Here is a 21,994-nt window from a genome sequence, read left to right on the forward strand (position 1 = left end):
TTGCCTAAACTATATTTTATGTACATCTGTGTAGACGATGCAGATACACTGCGTATCGCCAGTTTGCAAGGTGAGTATGGCACAAGCTTGGGAAAAACAAGAGCATGGCCTTCCCAGCCTGTGCAGTGAAGAGGGTCTGGCAAGCCTTTCCAACAGAAAATCCCACAGGCTTCAAGTACCCAAGATCCTAAGTGGAGGTACTTCTTCGCACAGCTCGTCTATCGCACTTAAAATAATTCAGCATCTGTATTTAGGATGATTTATAGCTCTCAGGATGATGCATGGTTCATAATTTCAATATCTTGTGTTGAAACACAACACTAATCCTTTTTTAATGAGTCTTGCGGAACGATAGATGAGCACTCCTTTCGTGACATTGTGTACCATTGCTACAGTGAACAATTTCTTGAGCAAGACTGATGAACGAAAGAAAAACAGAGTCTGTCTTCCAAATATGTATGTTCCTTGTAACTTCCGTATTTGTTAAGTGACCCATGTTGATGTCCCCCCTCATGTAATGCCCGCGAGGGCCTTTGAGATATATTCATAAATAAATAAATATCAAAACCAGAAAAAGATGTAACACCTATCCTCTCTTTGTGTGAATGATACATAAACGTTCAGTACAAGGCTAAAGTAATCAGCTACTACATAAAAAGAAGGAGGGGGAGGAAAACAAAAGCTGGCACATCTAAAATTCGAAGAAACCCTGGTGCTTTCATGGGGCTACTCACGGCTCAGTCCTGGATCACATTCCGATGGAAAACAGCTTTTTTGAGCCTCAGTGATAGATTCCCTTGCTTACACTGACTGTGAGCCCACTTGCCACTAAGCCAGTGTGTTTGCCTCACAAACTCATTGGCTTGGTGGCAAGTGGGCTTGCGTCTGATAGTACGATTTGGAATAAAGGGAGCAAGGAACATCTCTCTACGGTCTTAAAGGAGTACAGAGGGCCATCCAAAAAAATTCAGATTAAGACATCTGATGAAAGCGTGTGTGTCATTATACCGAATAGCGCGAAAGGTTTTGATGTGTGCAATTTGTTTCCCAGAAAAAAACTCACATAAACATAGCTCCGGGCCTTCAGCCTTAACTCGCCACTCCAGCTATAAGGAGGATGAGGAGGTATGATGGCACGTCACCGATGACGGCATAAGGAGACTCGTTCTGGTTTGCCGGTCAGTGGGGGTCAGCGCATTGTCCCTTAGCCGCCGTAAACCTGTTTTGCCAGTTCTCCCGGAGAATTGGGGATAGAAGGAGTGGCCGAAGCTTTATCAGAACCCCGAACAGCCGAGTAGCAGACGACAGCGGAGTAGCAGACATTTCTCTAGGCCAATCAGCGAGCGTTCTCCTTATAGCGTCAGCGCGAGGTTCCAGGCAGATCACAGGCTGGTACTGCTCTTCACCACAGTTGCGCACGGTCGCTTTTTGCGGCGTATTTTAAATTTAATTTCTGCGATAATTATGACTCTGTGGTGTAAATTACTTCGTATGGTGCATCTTACTGGCAAACTTAACAGTTTTATAAGAAGAAAACTGGGTGTTAAAAATGACTTCTGTGCTACAATACAATCATACACACGCTTAATATGTGGTGCATATGTGAAACCAATATACACATACTTACATTTCAAACTTTCTTGAAAAAGGCAGTCCAAGTCTGTCGGATTTGCCAGACTCTATACAAAGCCAGTAAGCACTGTGTGGAAAGACTGTTTCATCTTTCGAAAGCGGAGGTGTAGCCACCACGACGCTTCGTGATCTCAATGCTTCGGAGCAGCATAGCCTAGTAAGAAGCCATCAGAGGAATCTCATAAAGATAACTTGGTTGAAAAAGTGGAGGGTTCGCGTTACACAACAGCTACGAGAATGATTGACTGCACTTGCACGGTTTTCAGTACGTAGACTTGGAACTGAAAAATAAATCTGCTAACCTTGTTGAAACTACTTTTCCGTCAGGACCACACGAGAGCACACTTGGTTTCTTTAGTTGAAGGTATCATCAGGTCCCCATGCTCCTTTGAGATGCAGCAGACAGAATTTCGCTGAGGCGAGTGAGTGCCGTTGCGGTTCGTCGCTTCACAGCAGATCAAGAACGGTACACCGCAACGATAGGTGAAACGTTCATAATATGGCGACCAACTCCAACACCAACCCAATGACCCGAACAAAGAGGATGAACCGGGAGTCACACAAGTTCGCAGTTCGCAAGCTCGGCATACGGCATCCATTACAGCTGACCGGATACGGAAGCATATATGGAACGCCGTGTACAGATTGAAAAGAAAATCGTAGAAACTGTTGCAGGTGATAAATGCAGGGTATATTATTCTTTTTGAGGCTCTGTAACAAAATATATTAACATAGAAATGCCATTTCATGAAGGAAATTGACAGGTATTGCGTGACCACGGGACGCGTTTGAGCCAATTGTGGGTGTTGCGAGTGGCCCCCGTGTTGACGTCATCTTGACGGTGGGCCGGGGTGGATATTCTATATAAACGTATGTTTTCTCAGTTTGACGCTAGGCGTGCTGCACTCGGATGAAGTCGAATGTTTAAAATTCGAATTTAGAGAAACCGTGGGGTTTTAATGCATGAATTTTCGCATGGAGAGTCCTTGTTGGTTGCTTTATCGACTGCAAGTACGAAAGAGCTCCCACAGTTTCTGGTCAGAGTCCCTTTAACAACAGAAAAGACAAGGCTGCAGATACTGCGTTCCCATGAGGTTCGCGTTTGGGAAATCGAACGCTCTCTTCTTCTTAGTATCAGTTTCTTAAACTCTTTCTGACATTGTACTTACGGCTGTAAAAAGATGTACAAAAATTCCACTGGCTGTAGTGTACTGTTATTGCATTGTGATCTGCCCGCCGATTATTTCCTTTTCATCACCTTATCTGTGATCGTCATGTTTTTTGTATGTATACAATGTATGCTTACTTTTATTTCACACTCTTTTTTATTTTTCCTCGCTGCACCACGGGGAAGCTTGGTTGTCGCCAGTACGACATTTGATGGGTACCTTAATGGCTGTAAAATCGTATATTTTGTCTAACGACGTTATATCTATATTTAGGAGAAGCGAAGGCAAGGCAATTTTTCTTTTTATCTTCTTCATGCATACACTTGTCTCGGCGACAGCATGCTTAAACCGTGCATGGCCGAGCCGTTGCGCCTGCGCTGTGTGGGAGCGTCATTCACGAACAAAATGTGTGTGTCATTTAAGTAAGGCATATGTCCCTATGTTCAACTCACTTAAATGCGTCGAATGCAACTGGGACAGGGCGCATATAATCGTGTTGTGTCAATGTTTCCATGACTTCAAGCCGATCATGGCGCCGTAATTCTGCAGAAACTTAACACACTGCCAGAAGCGGGCTTTTTGATCCTTCTTTTAAGCAAATGCTCGCAGGCATGCATCGTTCCGTGCAGTTGCCTGCTTATATTTTAGTGGCATGTTTTGTGCGGGAGATAGTGCACCCCGGGCGATTTTTGCAAACACTCGAGGTGACGTTGTACTTCGCCTTCGACAAAGTACTGCCAATAGCCTAAGATAACGTTACCCCAATATTCCCATCACCATGGCGATATCCGTTCATTCTTCTCTCTTTTATTGTACACCAGGGGTGCCGAACTCATCCGTATCTGCGGGCCGCATTGGACCATGGAGGATCCACTCTGCCGCATAAGACTGCTTTGGGGTAGCCTGCTTCTGGTGAGCAGGGTGTCTCAGAAAACGTGTCATTGAATTCTAAAAAAAAAAAAATCTACGCAAAAAAAACAAAAAAAAAACTACGCCACCTAGAATCATGGGGTCACCGGCATTTGTTCTTACTTGGTTTTTGCCACCTCCTGATGTGCATGTTATGTAAACTAATTTTAATTATGTAACTTTTTGCGAAGTGAACTCGGAAATTTGCCAAGTAAAGATCACTTTTTTACCCCACCAACATGAAGAGCGTGCCGAATTCTGCCGTTTTCTGGGATACGCTGTAGATGCTCGAATTCACCCGGGAGATCACCAAGCCTGCCGGTCCGTGTCTAGTAGCTTTGAAGGTACTAATATTACAAATCGGCCTTGCAGGGTCTGCTCAGAAGTTTGGTAGGAGTGTACTAGTAATACTAATCGAGTAAAAATCTGACGCTGCGACAGGTTTAGAGAGTCATTAGCCAAGACGTCGAAAGCAACACTGAGGCAGACAGGAAACACCGAAGCTTCAACTTTTTATCATATGACTAGAGCTTGAAATAAATTTCATAAGTTTCTGCCCAACGCAGAACGAAGAAATCGTTTGATTGGAGCCGTTTTCATCACGTAAAAGAAAAGATTCCCTGACATCGCATTCGTGAGAACCCTCACAATACCTATGTACAAAAAAAAAAAAAAAAAATGAAGAAGAAGAAGAAGCAACGACACTAACATAAACCGGTGCACCGTACCAAATCAGCGCTGTTTCCAGAAACGCCCCGATCAAACAGCTCGCTTAAGGGGAAGTAATTGCGTGCTTCCATTGACTTGTACGCTTTCACAATATCAGCTATTAACCCGCTAGGCGAAAATAGTATTAGATAAACTACAGTGATCGGGGGCACGTTTTGTGGCTGGGCTGTCCAGTTGTCGATGTGTAGTGCAAAGACATCATAACGTTGTATACTGTTCATAAACAACTTGGTCTTGAAGCGACACGTCTGATTCCTTCATAGCTCTAAATTATACTGGTGTTGTGGAAGGAGGCAGTCTAGAGCGCTGTAGCAGTGCAACACAGCCGATGTCGCACCTAGGTGATTTCATGCCGAATCAGGCAGGGTTGTCCGGTCGACCTCTCCATTTTTTTCTTCTTTCAAACATATATTAAAGCCTTGTCCCTCGGAGGCATATTGGTGCTGTCAGTATTCGAAAATAATTGGTAGTTATTTCTTAATGAATTATCATTCAGATGTGGGCATTTCGACCATTGCGCTCCCTACGCAGTTTGACGCCACGTATCTTCATAACTATTTGACATATTCGGCGGAATTGTTTTCCATATATTGCCTGGGGTGGTCAGGATTGCATCCTAAGTTCTGGAGATCCTAAGTTTTGCCTTTGAGGAGATAAGAAATCGCACAGTTGCCTCTTTTTGTAAAATATGGTACGTTATGGGAACCTCACAAGTCGCCCCCAGTTGTAATACCCGTTAGTAATCTACATCATTCTGTTCGTCTCGAATTACCCTTTCTTCTCATAGCTAATTGTATTGTGAATTACGGCAACGCCCCCAACAGTCTTTTTGTGAGGGGTGCCTACGGAAAATGCCTAAATTCGACAGCGTGCATCCCATATAGTCCCACTTCTCATATCGTTCATTTTAAAAACAACGTTCTTCATGACGACTCAAAACAGCACATCAAAAAAGTTTTGTCGAAGTTATGTTCGTAACGCAACGTCGTTTGCAACGTAACTTCTACCATCTCTGAAGTATTTTTTTATGTGCTCTTGAGTCGTCATGAAGGATGTTTGTGAGCAAAATGAACGATGTCACGAGTGAAAATATATGTGATGCGCGCCAGTCGAATTTACGCCTTTTCCCGTCCCCCGTTTTCCCGTTTTCCGACACCCGTCAGAAAAAGACTGTTGGGGGCGTTGCCCTAATTCAGAATACAATTTGCTATGAGAAGAAAGGGCAATTCAAGAAAAATACAATGATGTAGATCAATTTTGGGTATCACATCTAGGCGACGAGTTGTGAGGTTCCCAAAAGGTACCATATTTTACAAACGAGGCAACTTTGCGGTTTTTTATCTCCTCAAAGGCAAACTTTAGAACCTTCAGAACATAGGAATCAATGATATCCACCCCAGACAATACGTGGGCAAAAATTCAGCTGAATACGTCAAATAGTTATGAAGATACGTGGCGTCAAACTTCGTAGGAAACGCAATGGTCGAAATGTCCACATGTGAATGATAATTCATTAAGAAATAACCACTAATTATTTTCAAATACTTTCAGCACCAATATGACTCCTAGGGACAAGGCTTTAATATATGTTTGAAAAAAAATGGAGAGGTCGACCGGACAACCCTGCCTGATTCTTGCGTGAAATCATCCAGGTGCGACATTGGTTGTGTTGCACTGCTACAGCACTCTAGACTGTCTCCTTCCACAATACCAGTATAATTTAGAGCTATGAAGGAATCAGACAAGTGTCGCTTGAAGACCAAGTTGTTTATGAACGGTATACAATGTGACGATCTTTTTGCGTTACACATCACAACTGGACAGCCGAGCCACAAAACATGCCGCCGATCACTGTAGTTTATCTAATATTTGGCCGTGCGGCTTCAAAGCTGATATTGTGAAAGCGCACAAGTCACTGGAAGCACGCAATTGCTTCACCTTAAGCGAGCTGTTTGATCGGGGCGTTTCTGGAAACAGCGCTGATTTGGTACGGTGCACAGGTTCATGTTAGCGTCGTTGTTTTTATTTATTTTATTTTTTTTTTGTACACAGGTCTCGTGAGGGATCTCGCAAATGAGATGTCAGGCGCTGGCCGCATGATTCTATAGGTGGCGTAGTTCTTTTTACACGTTTTCTGGGATACCCTGTGTACCAGAAGCAGGCTACCCCAACGCAGTCGTATGCGGCCCGCGTGGTTCCCCCATGACTCAATGTGGCCCGCAGACACGGATGAGTTCGGCACTCCTAGTGTACACACACACACCCACACACACAAAAAAAGAATGACCGGATATCGCCATGGTGATGGGAATATTGGGGTAACGTTATCTTAGGCTATTGACAGTACTTTGTCGAAGGCGAGGTACAACGTCACATCGAGTGTTTGGAAAAATCGCCCAGGATGCACTATTTCCCGCGCAAAACATGCCGCTAAAATAAGCAGGCAACAGCACGGAACGATGCATGTCTGCGAGCATTTGCTTAAAAGAGGGATCAAAAAGCCCGCTTCTGGCAATGTCAAGAAAACATTGACACAACACGATTATATGCGCTCGGTCCCAGTTGCATTCGACGCATTTAAGTGAGTTGAACATAGGGGCATGTGCCTTGCTTAGATGACATACACATTTTGTTCGTGAATGACGCTCCCGCAAATACGCAGGCGCAACGGCTCGGCCATGCACGGTTTAAGCATGCTGTCGCCGAGACAAGTGTATGCATGAAGAAGATAAAAAGAAAAATTGCCTTGCCTTCGCTTCTCCTAAATATAGATATAACGTCGTTAGACAAAATATAGGATTTTACAGCCATTAGGGTACCCATCAAATTTCATACTGGTGGCGAGGAAAAATATGGTGGCATACTGGTGGTGCTGCGAGGAAAAATTAAGAAAGAGTAAGCATACATTGTATACATACAAAAAACATGACGGTCACAGATAAGGTGATGAAAAGGAAATCATCGGCGGGTAGATCACAATGCAATAATAATACACTACAGCCATTGGAATTTTCGCATATCTTTTTAACGGCGTAAGTACAATGTCAGAAAGAGTTTAAGAGAGTGAGAAGAAGAGAGCGTTCGATTTCCCAAAACGCGAACCCCATGGGAACGCAGTATGTGCAGCCTTGTCTTTTCTGCTGTTAAAGCGGGAGTCACCAGAAATGTTCTTCAGGGTTTTTGACCGTGAAAGCACACGTTTATTTTTAGATGTTTTTATCAAACGCGTCTTGCCGTGCTGCTGGTTGTCGGAGGACAATGCGTGCTAAAGTCCTTTCAAGTTTTATTCCTCCTCCCATTTACGCGTGCTCAAACGTACCGTCGGCTTTCCTACATGCGAAAGTGTCGATAGGCTAAGCCCTCTTTAAGTGTGATGACTCATATTTTAGTCGCACTTTGATGCCCGCAGGAACGAAATTGGCTCGCTACAAAACCAAGACACCCACTTTAGGTTCCAAACATGGTCCCCCTAGGTGTGAAACTGCAGTGGAAAATTACCTAACGCGCATATATTTTGATGTATAAGACTGTAAAATCACGATGGAGCGTGAAATCTACTTCTGTCTCATTGAGTGCAATGTGTAAGATTTCAAACGCAGGGGGAACAAAAGCCTTTATAGATATACGGGTAATTCCTTTTCGACATAATTCCTTGTATATAGATCTCACAGGATCCAGCGAACCAGTGAAAAGTGAGAGAACTGATGTTCTGAGGCTGGAACAACATAGAAGGGACAATCACATACAAGGCCTCAAGTTGCCTAAGAAATTAACGATGAAAGATGAAAGTCACTGAAAAGGTACCGGTCTTGGACCGGTAATCCAGAAGATGTGGGTTCGAGTCCTACAGCTGGCTAACCTTTTCAGTGACTTTCATCTTTCAGTGAAAAGTGTTGGCGTTCTCATTGAAAATGAAATTACACGTTTCTTATGCATTGCGTCTACGGGTGTAATGCAGGCGATGGCAATGTCTGCGAATCTTGGGCATGCTTACAACATGTTTTATATATTCTGGGATTTTGTAACTTCATGTTAGACATTAACAAGAGCAGCCTTGTGCACTAAAGTCTCGTCACATTAAAATTTAGATGCTCTCAACAGTCTTCTTTCTGTTGTGAATCTCTATCGCAGCATACCTGCACATTGCTGTTCTACGTACTCTGACTTTGCAGTAATGTACCAAGTTCAACACAAGTATTGTAGAATCCAGGTATTTTAGATTACATGTCAATCCAGTACCACATCCAGTGTGAAGTTGTGACAAATAAATCAGTCCCCATTTTTCTTAGCTCTCAGAACACAGACAGTGAATTAGTAAGAGTAGACAATGTTAACATGGATTCTGGGCTATCCTTCAATCAAAGATTTACAGATAGTAAAGGCACCTTCCTCAATGGACATTGATGACAGTGAAAATTCTAAAACGTTATCAGAGACGACGTCAGCTTCTGCGTGTCAGAAAGGATTGTATGTCCAACAGTAACCCAGCTAACAGTAACAAAAATGTGCAAAAGACAAATTAACTGAACTAATGTAACATACCTTCTATATCAGACAGTGAAGCTTGTACCAGCCCATTCACAGGAACCAGTGTCCGACAGCAAAAGTGCTTGAACTGGGAGATAGCAGCTAATCAGAATGGCGACCTTTGTTTTCCACCCTGAAAGCACAGGCTGTAACGTTGATGCCAGACTTAAGAGTGGTGTCAAGATGTCTACATGAGAACGCACATGAAAAGTTCATTCACACATTCTCTACCTGTTGGTGGAGGTAGACTGCAACTAACGCGTCAGAAATTTCTTCATGCACCAGATGCAAGACAGATCCTGCTTCATTTCCGCCTTCAGCGTGCACCTGTGGTATTTCAGAAGTTAGATTATCAATACTATTGTGTTGTTAATCGTGGTTACATCAGAGTAAGCGCAGTAGGACAGCTGCACAATCAAATCATGAAGCTTGCTATTTTTATGTCTGAACCTCGACTTACCGTTTTGCTCTCGTTTTTTGCCTTGATCCTCCGTGGCACGTTCAAAATTTGTGTGCCGGGCACCTAAGATTTTCATCAGACGATTTCGTGCCGAGATTCCAAATTGCCTCTGGAGTCGCGCGTAACCTATGATAACATTCGTGGACGAAATCCTTGGAGTGGAACTTAGCAGGCACCGCTGTCGCTGTCAGCCAAGAGCTTCGCACTGCTTGGTCTTTTGGCAGCTTATTATAGGTAACACTTAAATGCTCCGATGAATTGTTCTAAGAGCGTAGCACTGTCGCATTTTCGACAACTTCGCCGTGCGCATATCACGTATCACACCGCTCCAGCCCATAAAAGGCAAGGTCAGAACAAAGAAGTGCACTTTCCAAACGGCACCATGCCAAAAAATATTCACATGCTTTGTTTCCCACTTAACAATACCATCACAGCTGTTCGCTTATGTACGATGCACAGAGGACGAAACGAAAGAAGCCAAGCGGCCAAGCCAAGAGTTCATGCCAAGCCAAAAACAGGTAAACCGAGAGCAGTGACGTCGGTGCGCCAGTGCGCAGGGTTTGCCGGCAGTGTGACAGGCGGGCGTGGGAACTAAAAAATGTTTTCTAAAAAACTACGAACAGTTGGACCAAGATATTTCGCACACATATTCAGTGTTCGCTAATGAACACAGAGGGCGAGTATCATTCAGTTCTGTGGCACTTCAAAATCGGCATGTCCGACCTTTAACACAACGGTTGAGAACAAAGAGAGTTAACGTTTCGTCGCCTATCCGGGTGGCATCATCGCTACAAAAGAGAACAGATGCCACCCGGATAGGCGACGAAACGTTAACTCTCTTTGTTCTCAATTGTTGTGTTAAAGGTTAGAACAACGTCGAAGGAGTCAAATCAGTGGTGGGCATTCCTTTCATCCAAGGTGTTTCATACGCCATTTGAAGGGCACTCTGCCCATCAGGCACTAAGACTGTGCATATAAAGTTAAGTGCATAGACTGTGATGGCACCTACATTGGTGAGACAGACAAAAGACATGGGACAAGACTAAAAGAGCACACAATGGATGTTGCCAAGGCTTCTAATGCTACTCAAACCAGGACCGAATTAGTCTACCATCGTTGGCCTAATGGACATGTATTTAATTTTGATGGTGCGGTAACCTTTGCACATGACTAGCGATGTGGCCCTAGAAAGTTCTTAGAGTCCTGGTTTATCAGACGTGTAATACACACTTGTAATCACAAACGCTTGTAATACAAATCGTGTCCCCCTATCGGATATGTATGACGCCCTCTTAGATAAGTAGGCTGATGTGCTCGTCCTTCGCCGCTATTGTACTGATGATGCCACCCGGATAGGCGGCAAAATGTGTACGCCCTGTTTTTAATTGTTGTGTTAAGCGGTGTTTGCGGTAAAGAATGTTACATTATGAGGTCGTCACCCGGCATTTGGAATATATTTTCAAATAAAGTTGTTGTTTTACAAAGCTCATTACGTTGTAGAAATCATTCTTATTGCCTATTGTTTAGGGGATATCATTCTTGCAGTCACATGAAGCACTGAAGGGCCAATTTCGAAAGTAAAGGCAATCTGGTTTATGTTCTTGCCGACATGGCACAGCGTATGCACGAGGTAGCTCCATTTCAGGAGCCTGAGAACATTCAAAGCAATTAGTGTGCTAGCATTGCATATTGTGTGCAGCATTACATATTTCCTTTTGCTAGGGCAACTAAGAAGGGTGGATAGAAAGACGGTTACAACCTGTTTCCACAAAAGACACTCAGATTCATTAGCAATTTCCTGCAACAGAGCTAAGGCTTTTCCAGATTACTAGAACATGGGTACCTGATTGTAGATAACAAGAACTCATACACCAGAGGTCAGTGTTAAACACACACCCCGCTTTCCATCAAAACTGTTAAAAGGCGTGACCGCCTAAACCTGCACAAAATTCCTGGAGTGTCTTCACTGGGCACTGTGACTGCTCCTCTCATAATGTGCTCTCTATGAACCTGACTCCCAGTTCTGGGTGCACTGCCTGAGGTAACTTCAGCATGCTTTCCCAACATGAATGGTCACAACTTCTATGAGCAGTGTTGTACTTACTGAAAGCAATATGGAATGCTATGCCTTGACAGGTTAGGTTGATATCCTTCTTAAGACCGTAGAGAGATGTTCCTTGCGCCTTTTATTCCAAACCGCATTATCAGACGCAAGCCCACTTGCCACCAAGCCGATGAGTATTGCCTCACAGTCAGGGCAATCACTAAGGCTCAGAAAAGCTGTTTTCTATGGGGATCTAATCCAGGACTGAGACGTGAGTAGCTCCGAGAAAGCACCAGGGTTTCTTTGAATTTTAGATGCGTCAGCTTTTAATTTCCTCCTTCCCCCCTTTTTCATGTAGTACTTGATTACTTTAGCCTTGTACAGCTTTGGAGATTGAGGGTGTGGAGATGATGTAGCAGGTGGAATTAGGCTTTAGGCACAATGAGGCAAAGTGTGACAACATACCTTCTGATAATGTTTATGTATCATTCACACAAAGAGACGATAGGTATTACAATAGATGTTACATCTTTTTCTGGTTTTGATATTTATTTATTCATGAATATACCTCAAAGGCTCTTGCGGGCATTTCACGAGGGGGGGGGGGGACATCAACATGGGTCACTTAACAAATACGGAAGTTACAAGGAACATACATATTTGGAAGACAGACTCTGTTTTTCTTTCGTTCATCAGTCTTGCTCAAGAAATTGTTCAGCGTAGCAACGGTACACAATGTCACGAAAGGATGCTCATCTATCGTTCCGCAAGACTCATTAAAAAGGACTAGTGTTGTGTGTCAATACAACATATCGAACTCATGAACCATGCATCATCCTGAGAGCTTAAGTCATCCTAAATACAGATGTTGAATTATTTTAAATGCGATAGACGAGCTGTGCGAAGAGGTACCTCCAGTTCGGATGTTGGGTACTTGAAGCCTGTGGCAGTTTCTGTGTGGAAGGCTCGCCAGATCCTGTTCACTGCACAGGCTGGGATGACCATCTCTTGTTTCCCAAGCTTGTGGTAAAAACACCTTGTAAACTGGCGATACGCAGTATATCCATATCGTCTACGCAGATGTACATAAAATATAGTTTTGGCAAATAGGTAACCGGTCACAGTACAGGGTGTGTGTCGTGGCATTTCCACATGTACTTGAGAGCAACTGCAATTTATCTGCACACACCTTGTATATTACAACACATGCTGTATTCTTTTATAAACTAACATTTTTTTTTTACTTTTCAGTGAATCGAAAGTAAGAACACTCAATATCGCTAAAAGCCTACGCTAAAAACCTAAGCACAGGGCAATACATACAAAGGTGACTTAAGACACAGCACACTGACAATTACACAGTTGCCTATATTGCTTTTCTTCAATTCACAGTTCTGTATTATGTCGTCTTTTATGTGCTGCGCCCTGTACTAGAGTTTTTACCGACTTTAATGGAGGACCAAACCAATTTTGAGCGCCCAAATTTTAACATCGTTCGACAGGGCCACATGTGACTTACTTGTGAATATGGTCGCTCATATAGGTTCGCGCTCTCCACGGAATTCAAAATATGCCAGCTTCAGGACATATTGAGGCATAGAAGTTGGAAATCTTCGTGGGTTGTAATGCGCTCATATTGCTGTCATTCGGGTGCGCTTTCGAGCTCCTTGCAGCACAAGCATTCGATCTCCTTCGGCATTATGACACGCCAGCCGCACCGGCACCTTCGCATCAGCAAAGCAACAGCAACAGCAAGTATGCATTAAATATGAGGACACGAAATTTCAGAGAACGTTTACATGTTCGATCACAGTGTGCGTTAAAGGAGCTCTGAAAGCCATCTCAAAAATTTTCCGTTCCGAACGCGTTGTGGAAGCAGGTAACTTAACTTGATGATTAACACGAAAATTTTCTCTGTGCGCGATGTTTTTCGTAGAAAAAAAGACGCTTGAACATCGCCGCGCGTGTTCCCACTCGACTCGCTCCTCCGGGTCAAACGAGGAGGAGAAAGAAAAAAACGTCATTGGTGACGTAATAAAAGTTGAAAGCGGCGACCGCGCTTCTATCCGTGTCAGTCGTGGTCAGTGCTGACTGTTTTTCTTTTCTTTCTTTCCGTTTTCTTTCACCCTGCTTTCTCTCTGTCACGGGATGAATAAGGGAGGACCTCGATATTCATGGTCGTGAAACCCCCGTTCTTGAAATTCATGTTCTGGAAACAAGGAAAAGGGGAAATGCTGCTTCGTAAGATGTTATGCCGCGATTAAGAACATAACATCACTATTTAACCACTCAAATTCAGGAATTTTCTATATGTGTTCAAGTCGCCTTAGCGAACGAAAGGCACATTTAGAAGCCATTTGGCTTAGCAGGGCGGCATGTTGGTTGGTTAGTTGTGTGCTTGCAATATTATGGGTGGGTTAGTCACAGTTTGCCGTTGGCAGTTTTCCGCGCGCAACATGTGCATTTTATAGTCAGCTAAAATTTACGCTAGTCACGTGTTGTTTCAGTGCACGCTGATATATGTCGTCGGACGCAAACTTAACCGGCGTTGTCTGTCACTATATGGTGGATAAAACTGATGCACTATATGGTGACAAAACAAATGGCGCCGAGCACGGATGAACTCAAACTTGCGTGTCTGCGTCGTCCACATTTGTAGTCTGCATCGGCCAATTCTCATTTAGCTCGATGGTTGGTAAGTTGACCATAAATTGTGGTGGTCTTATGACACTGCTTGGCTATGTTGGTGTGTAACTCAGGCAATGAATGTTCAACTCCTGATGCCACGATGTGCCGGCGACGGCATATTGCGATAGATTTTAACTGGATTGTATCTGACAACGTATGGGCAAGAACACTCCTCCAGCTGAATAAGGAATTAACTGAATGGCTAACAAAGTTGGTAGTCAAAGTGACGGGCACTAGTGATCATAGCGAATTAGTGATATAGCGTATATTGATATAATGACATAGCGGACGGAATTAGTGGTCATAGTCATGCAGCGATCATTTCGAGGGATGAAGTGAAGCAGCGCTTAGCGCCGCACTGTGTTTATACGTATTGCCACCAACAACACAACAAGAAACAGTCACCACGATAACGAACAGCATACAAAACACAGACACGGACAGAACAGCGTTCAACCGGCACCTGAAGTTTATTTTCATAATCCACCTACTCCGGAAGGTCGCTTTAGGGAAAGCAAGGTCAAGCGGGGAGAGGTTGACCGATTTTTGGTTGACTTCGCTCGGGGAGTTCAATGAGGAGGCCTCTACAATCTCACGGTCTAACCTTGAACTGTGTCTGTAGACCAGTCTTCGTTTACTGTATCTGATAAACCAAAGAAAAAGCAAAAGAAACCTCTTCCACCGTTGCAGCGGGGTTCTGAGTGAAAAATAGCAGACGACGTTCTTCGAAACCAATCAGGGGATCCACCTTTCTGACGTCAAAATGACGCAAGCGGCTCGACGGCTCGTTCCGGGTATTGCCACCGTTGCGCACGGTCGCGATTTTCAAAATCGAATTCTGCGATATTTATGCACCTGTTGATAGTATTACTTCGCATGGTGCATTTTAATATGCTTATTAACCACTTGGTTCAAGAAAATGCTAGTGATTAAAGTGCTTTCCTGGCTCCTTTAAAAAGCTCATCGCTTACCTGTCTGTCGAAGACAGGCGACTGATCATCTGTGACCGATGTTCGTAGAGCTTTGACTTCGGCTCGCATTTGCGGCATCGGCGACGTTTCAACAGCGAGGCTTCCGAACTTTTCAGCACACAGAATTTCTTTCTCGATCGCAGAAAGGTCAGAAGTTCCGGGCTCGAAGTCTCCGTATTTCTTTCTTCGACGTCCATATTGAAGATCGCTTTCCGGATGCCGCCGCTCTCACAAACTCACTAACAACCGAACTTCCGGTCCGGGCGCCCAATGAAAGATGAACCTCATGTTTTCGTCACGCACACGGAAATTGGCGGATATTCACTACAAAGAGGCTAGATATCGGCGCCGATTGCGCGAGTTCAGGAGGAAAAGCCAAGCTGGTTTTCAGCTCCCCGTTTGGCAAACTTTGCCAAAAACAAAATATTTCGCGTGTGGCTTGGAGGCATATTATACCTTCGTAATAGATGCAAAGGAAAGATTTGTTGAACTTCTGGTCAGAGTCCCTTTAAATACATACGTTCTTCGTGAGGCCTATATGAAGTCTAGCTCAGGATTCTCGACCTGGAGATGTAGCCATTCGTGGCAACTTCAGGCAATCGGATGAGGACAAAAGGAGAGGCACAAACTCAGGCTGAACTCACAACTCATCTGAGCAACTCGCAATTAAACTACAACTGGAGATGAAGCAAGCGGCGGCGGACAGAGACGTAGCGACGGGGGTGCGAGAAGGGCAGCCGCCCCTGGCGCCCTCGCCAGAGAGGGCGCCAAACGGCAAGCCCTGGCAGTTTGGTTGGAAATATGAAGTAAGAATGAAGATAATTTGAATTTACGGTCTCGGCAGTGCAGTGCAAATGGACGCCTTCTGTGCAAGGCTTCTGACGGCAGTGAGGGGGGGGGGGGGGGCACTTCAAATTTGCCCTGCCTCTGCGCAAACTTCCCTCGCGACGGCTCTGGCGACGGATATACTATATAGGTACTATATAGGTAGGGATAATGAAAAAAGTATCGAGCAACTGAAGTTATCGTCTTCATGTGGAATAGATCTTATTACCGCTAAAATTCTTAAAATACCATGCAAGCGGACATCTCCATTATACCTGTGTGCCATTTTCACACAGTCCCTTGATCAGGGCATGGTTCCGAGTGCCTGGCGTCAGGCGAAGCTTCCCATATGAAAATGGCCTACAGACCAGGTATATAGTATCTATAGATTTCTGTACAATTGTATAACTACGTCTATAGCCAAAAGCGAATACAATTTTTATACAAAAGTCTTCATGCAGGGTGCATACAAAATTGACATAGAGATGGTATAAAAGAAATGCGTACTAACCGTATAGAAAGGTCTTTAGGCTAGCGGAATACAGAAGTGAGATAGACACCGTAAAGAAGAAATCTATACGAAGGATATAAAAACGTGTTTACACACGTGGAATAAGAGACTGATATAGTTATTGTAAACATTAAACGTATACACATGGTATACAAAAGTCTTACTCAGCATTTCTAACCCAGAATTTTATTCGAAACATTGTACAAATATGCAATTGCATGTTGAAAGTAATAGGATTGGAAAAACGTTTTACCTCATGATATATTAAAAAAGGCGATGACACCGCGGTATTGCAGTATCTATATATATGTATGTATATACGCGGTATCAATAACATGACCCTTCCATCGCGCTTCTCCAGCAAGGCGCCATTTGCAAAGTCGCCACCATACCCCCCCCCCCCCCCCTAAAAAAAAAAAGCGCGACGGCGGCGGACGCCACGCTAAACATCAGATTATGTTCTGTAATTGAATCTTGAGTTACTGTGAGTGTTTTAAATCTCGAAAATATCATTAACAAAAGTCCTATATTGTGTTTGAATTTCATTAGTGATTAGGTCATGCTTTCTAACTGCACGACGTAGTAGCGAGTAGCGAGTCGGGCGTCACTTTCGCCTTTTCGCTGGCGCCCCGGCGATTGCGCCGCTGGGCCAGTGTGAGTCACGGTTGTGAGCGTAAAGGTCGCCGCGTTTGAACTGAGACGTTTCAAGGGTTGAACTACACTCTAAATCTTTTTACACCTTAAAGGGTGTAAACCCTGATATGCGGGGCACGCACCTTTTAAGGTGTAGTTTAACACCGTCAACATTGTTAGGGTGTAATCATGTGGAAGGGTGTAATTCTCAACGCCGAATAAGAAAATACGCAGAAAATGTTGTCAGCTTGATGCGAAAAATCTACTTTTTTCGCATCGAGCTGACAACACTTTCTGGGTACATGCCCAGGATCATCTAGGAATTAAGTGTATTTGTATGTCATTTCGATAATCACCAAATGAACATATCTATAAAAAGTTTCACTGCAACTAAAGTATTCAGTAAAAGTTGCTCTGCTCATGGAGCATGGTGGATGGTAATTGGTGAACTCTAATGCGATCAACTATGTGTATAATAATGTTATGTTAAGGAAATATATACGGCTATACATAGGCAACTCAAGGATAGCCAATTCACCAGAACACACTTCAATGAGCTATATTAAAAATGGTATGCATGGCCTGTTATATGCTCCGAATTGTTTTCTTTTTTTTACTGAACTGATGGAACAAGAGAGGTGTCACCTGAACAGGTACCTGAATGTCACATAAGAAAGCTTCTGTCAGAAGTGTCACGATTGATAGCTTTGCAGTTTCAGCAAGTTGTGTAATTGTAAAAGAAATTCCTGAAAATGACTTGCCGGTATTTTCAGAGATATTAGGAATATATGTTGTAAAATCTCAGATTATTTCCATTACCCTGTGTTTCACCACCGTTGAATACGATTGCCACTTGCATGTCCATGCGGTAACCACCACTCAGGAATCCACTGTTTTGGAAAATTGGAAGAGCATTTCACCTGACGTGCTGAACCTGCACAGAGTCCCAGATGGCAGGCGCGTTATCAATCCATGTCATGCGCTTCTGTAGTGTGCCTTACTTATGACAATTCATGTGACGCGCTCTCTGATTGCCTATGTTATTTCTTAACTGATGTCAAGCTCTCCTTAGTGTGCCTGAATTAATCCACGCCTGGCTGTTAATCATGCCATGTGTTTATTATTTCGTCATGTCGTGCGTTTTTCTAGTGTTTCCTAAGTAATTTTATGTAATGTGGAAAACCTGCCCACTTCATCGTCAAAATATAATTGTTGTTGTTGTTATGTAATGCGCTCCTTTCCCTGTCAAGTCCGCAGTGAACAAAGTAAATGTATGTTCAAGATTCAAACACACCCTAGAATATACCCTGTATCACACCCTCACCGAGATTTTCCAGAAAAGGGTGTAATACACCATTCTTACACCCTCAAGCCCTCTCAAACAGATTTTTGGGGTGCACAAAGGGTGTATTACTCCTGTGTACACCCATTTTACACCTTTAGGGGTGTGAAACGATTTAGAGTGTAGGCACGGGATGCCGCGGCTATCAGAGCTGTCTCAGCTGTGATCGGTTTATAATCCTTGTCAAGTGGTGTGCGGTGCAGATGTTGGATGCGCACCCGGTTCACAAACTACAAGACGACAGAGCAAAGACCATGAGTGGGGGCAACCGGACAAGATTAGCTCGAGATTTGTCGCGCATCCTTTTGATTGAAGAGGAGCAAACCCAAGCAACGAACACAAAGATGCGCCTCCAAAAGAAAAGGTAGACCCGGTCTGCATGCGAGCAATTTTTGGTAAGCACTAATTTCACTATTGTGTTTTGCATAGACATACATTACCATTGCGATTACAGGTTAGTGCCGCACAGCGTGCCCCGGTACAGAGTTCTCGAAAATCAAGCAGAGCGTCCGGACATTCCTCCAACGACTGTAAGACCTGCCGGGCAAGAGTGTGCACAGAACTACAGTGCTATGTACTTTCAGTATACTGTGTATACACATGATAAACTCATCGTGAAAAGCCTTTTGTATACAATGTTTTCTCTACACTCTGTATAGCTAAAGCCTTATACACTGGATATACAGAATGTCCAAAAAAGGCGTTTCAATTGTATACGCAAAATGTATACAGTGTATATAGTAGAATTTTATACGTTTGTATATAATGTTCATAGCCTATTTCCATAAGGGAAGTTATTCCCGTACTTAAGAGCGGGGACAGGTCATCACCTCTCAACTATCGACCGATCTCTGTAAGCTGCATACGCTGTAAGGTTCTGAACACATCATTTATTCGGCTCTTTCTTATGATTTGGAAACTAATATCTTCTTCTTCATTATCAGCACGGCTTTCGTAAAGGGCTCTCCTGCGAAACTCAATTTGTATCATTTCTCTTCGATATCATATCTCATATGGATAATTCTATCCAAACTGACGCAATTTTCCTGGACTTCAGAAGAGCATTCGATTTTGTGTCTCATGCAGGCCTTCTTCACAAACTCTCTCTGCTGAATCTTTACCCTGATGTCCTCCGTTGGATCCAGAGTTTCCTTTCCGACCGAACGCAGGCTATACATTCATTAACGACGTTATTTCTCCTTTGCACACTGTTTCTTCCGGTGTTCCGCAAGGTTCCGTTCGCGGACCTCTGCTTTTCCTTATCTTCACAAACGATCTCCCTAATTCTTTAACATCTTCTATCATGCTCTTCGCAGACGGCTATGTCCTCTACAGACCTATACGCTCTCCTTCTGACTAGGTGGCCCTTCAGCAGGACCTCAACTCTATTTTTGCGTGGTGTTCTCTATGGCTGCTATCGCTATAAGTACTTCAAACTGTCGGTAGCTTCCCTTTTCCAGGTCCAGGTCCCGGTCCTTAGCCCATCAATACTACATTGGTCCTCCTCCCGTCCCTTTCTCCAGCTCTTACAAATACTTGGGCCTTAACCTATCTTCTAGCCTTTCTTGGTCTGACCATATCCAAGCTATTGTTAATGACACAAATCGCGCCTTAGGATTTCTTCGTCGTACTTCAAAATCAGCACCAGCCGCTGTCAGGTGTCTTGCATATCAGACATTAGTTCTGCAAAAACTAGAATACGCATCCAGCATGAGGGACCCTCAATCATGCTAATCACATCAATCTTCTGGAATCTGTTCAAAATCACGCCACCAGGTTAATCCCTTCCAATTACTCTTACCCTTCTAGCATCACTTCGCTTAGAGTAGCACAGAAGTCATTTTTAACACCCAGTTTTCTTCCTATAAAACTGTTAAGTTTGCCAGTAAGATGCACCATACGAAGTAATTTACACCACAGAGTCATAATTATCGCAGAAATTGAATTTAAAATACGCCGCAAAAAGCGACCGTGCGCAACGGTGGTGAAGAGTAGTACCAGCCTGTGATCTGCCCTGAACCTCGCGCTGACGCTATAAGGAGAACGCTCGCTGATTGGCCTAGAGAAATGTTGTCTGCTACTCCGCTGTCATCTGCTACTCAGCTGTTCGGGGTTCTGATAAAGCCTTTCTCCTTGCTCGGTAATGCTTCGGCCGCTCCTTCTATCCCCAATTCTCCCGGAGAACTGGCAAAACAGGTTTACGGCGGCTAAGGGACAATGCGCTGACCCCCACTGACCGGCAAAACCAGAACGAGTCTCCTTATGCCGTCATCGGTGACGTGCCATCATACCTCTTCATCCTCGTTATAGCTGGAGTGGCGAGTTAAGGGTGAAGGCCCGGAGCTATGTTTATGTGAGTTTTTTTCTGGGAAGCAAATTGCACACATCAAAACCTTTCGCGCTATTCGGTATAATGGCACACACACTTTCATCACATGTCTTAATCTGAAATTTTTTTTGGATGGCCCTCTGTACTCCTTTAAGTTATCCCTTGGCCTGCCTTTAGTCTCATCACGTAGGAAATGTTCCCGCTTATGTCTCTTTCACAAACTCTACTATATGCTTCTTCCATTTGGACTCATTTGATACGTCCTTCTAACTACACCTCATCGAGGCTAAATCATTCCTGTAAAGTAAAGCCCATCCGTTCTCACAATTCTTACTTCATACACTCGTTTTTTCCGAAAGCTATATCCGACTGGAACGACCTGCCGCAGTCACTCGTATCTATCAATAATTTTGCCTTATTTCGTCGTAATCTTGCTGAATTTCTTGAATGCTAGAGTAAGCCGGCATTAAGTTTGTATGTATATTTATGCATTCACCGCCCCCACCTCATGTATCCCCCCAGGAGGCTATTTGAGGTTTTTGTCATGAATAAATTAGTAAATAAATAATGACTCAACGGTTGTTCTTATCGTCATATTCCACTGCATACGCTGCGAACGAGTACTAATGAATTGGAGGCCATATTGGAATTGAGAATACCGGCTATAAACGGACAGAACGTACTCGTCCAGAGCTCTGTCGTACCTCGCTAATAGACGACTGTATCCCGTCCTTGTGTGGCCCGGATCACATTTAGATAGTGCGGGAAGGTGGTCTGATTGTCCACAAGAAATTCTCTGAGGGTGTCGTAAAGTTTCTCGGAGAGCTTACCGCGCGGACGCAGAGTCTTCATTCTGTATTTGTGCCTTCGGCCGCTATCTTCGACACCGGCAGAAGTATCCGAATGGAGTCACTGGACCAGTACGGGCCGACATATTTTGGTTTTGTCATTCTTCTTGCTGCAAATAAATGTGTGCTCATGGAAGTGATTGGCATACGCATCCGGAAGACCTAAAGCGGAGACAGGGCATTCATGCGGATGAGAGGAATCGTGCTAGGCATCTGCTCTGGTACGGACTCTCAGGATCGTTCTCCAGCCGGATGAGAACGTGGGCATAGGGGCGATCCTGGTGTTGAAGCTCTGTCCCTTTGAAGTAGTCCGCGACTCTGTATCTCCCGAACGGATTACTGCTAGCTCTGGGTGAACTCAGTATTATTATAGTAGT

General features: G+C 43.9%; 1 protein-coding gene across 1 annotated transcript in view; it reads left to right on the top strand.

Annotated features, from left to right (window-relative positions):
- The window catches only part of LOC135396016 (semaphorin-2A-like), a 297,361-nt gene that overhangs the window by 48,721 nt on the left and 226,646 nt on the right, over positions 1 to 21,994 (top strand). The window lies entirely within an intron of this gene.

This window comes from Ornithodoros turicata, chromosome 5 (genome assembly GCF_037126465.1).
Source record: "Ornithodoros turicata isolate Travis chromosome 5, ASM3712646v1, whole genome shotgun sequence".
NCBI classification, from domain to species: Eukaryota; Metazoa; Arthropoda; class Arachnida; order Ixodida; family Argasidae; genus Ornithodoros; species Ornithodoros turicata.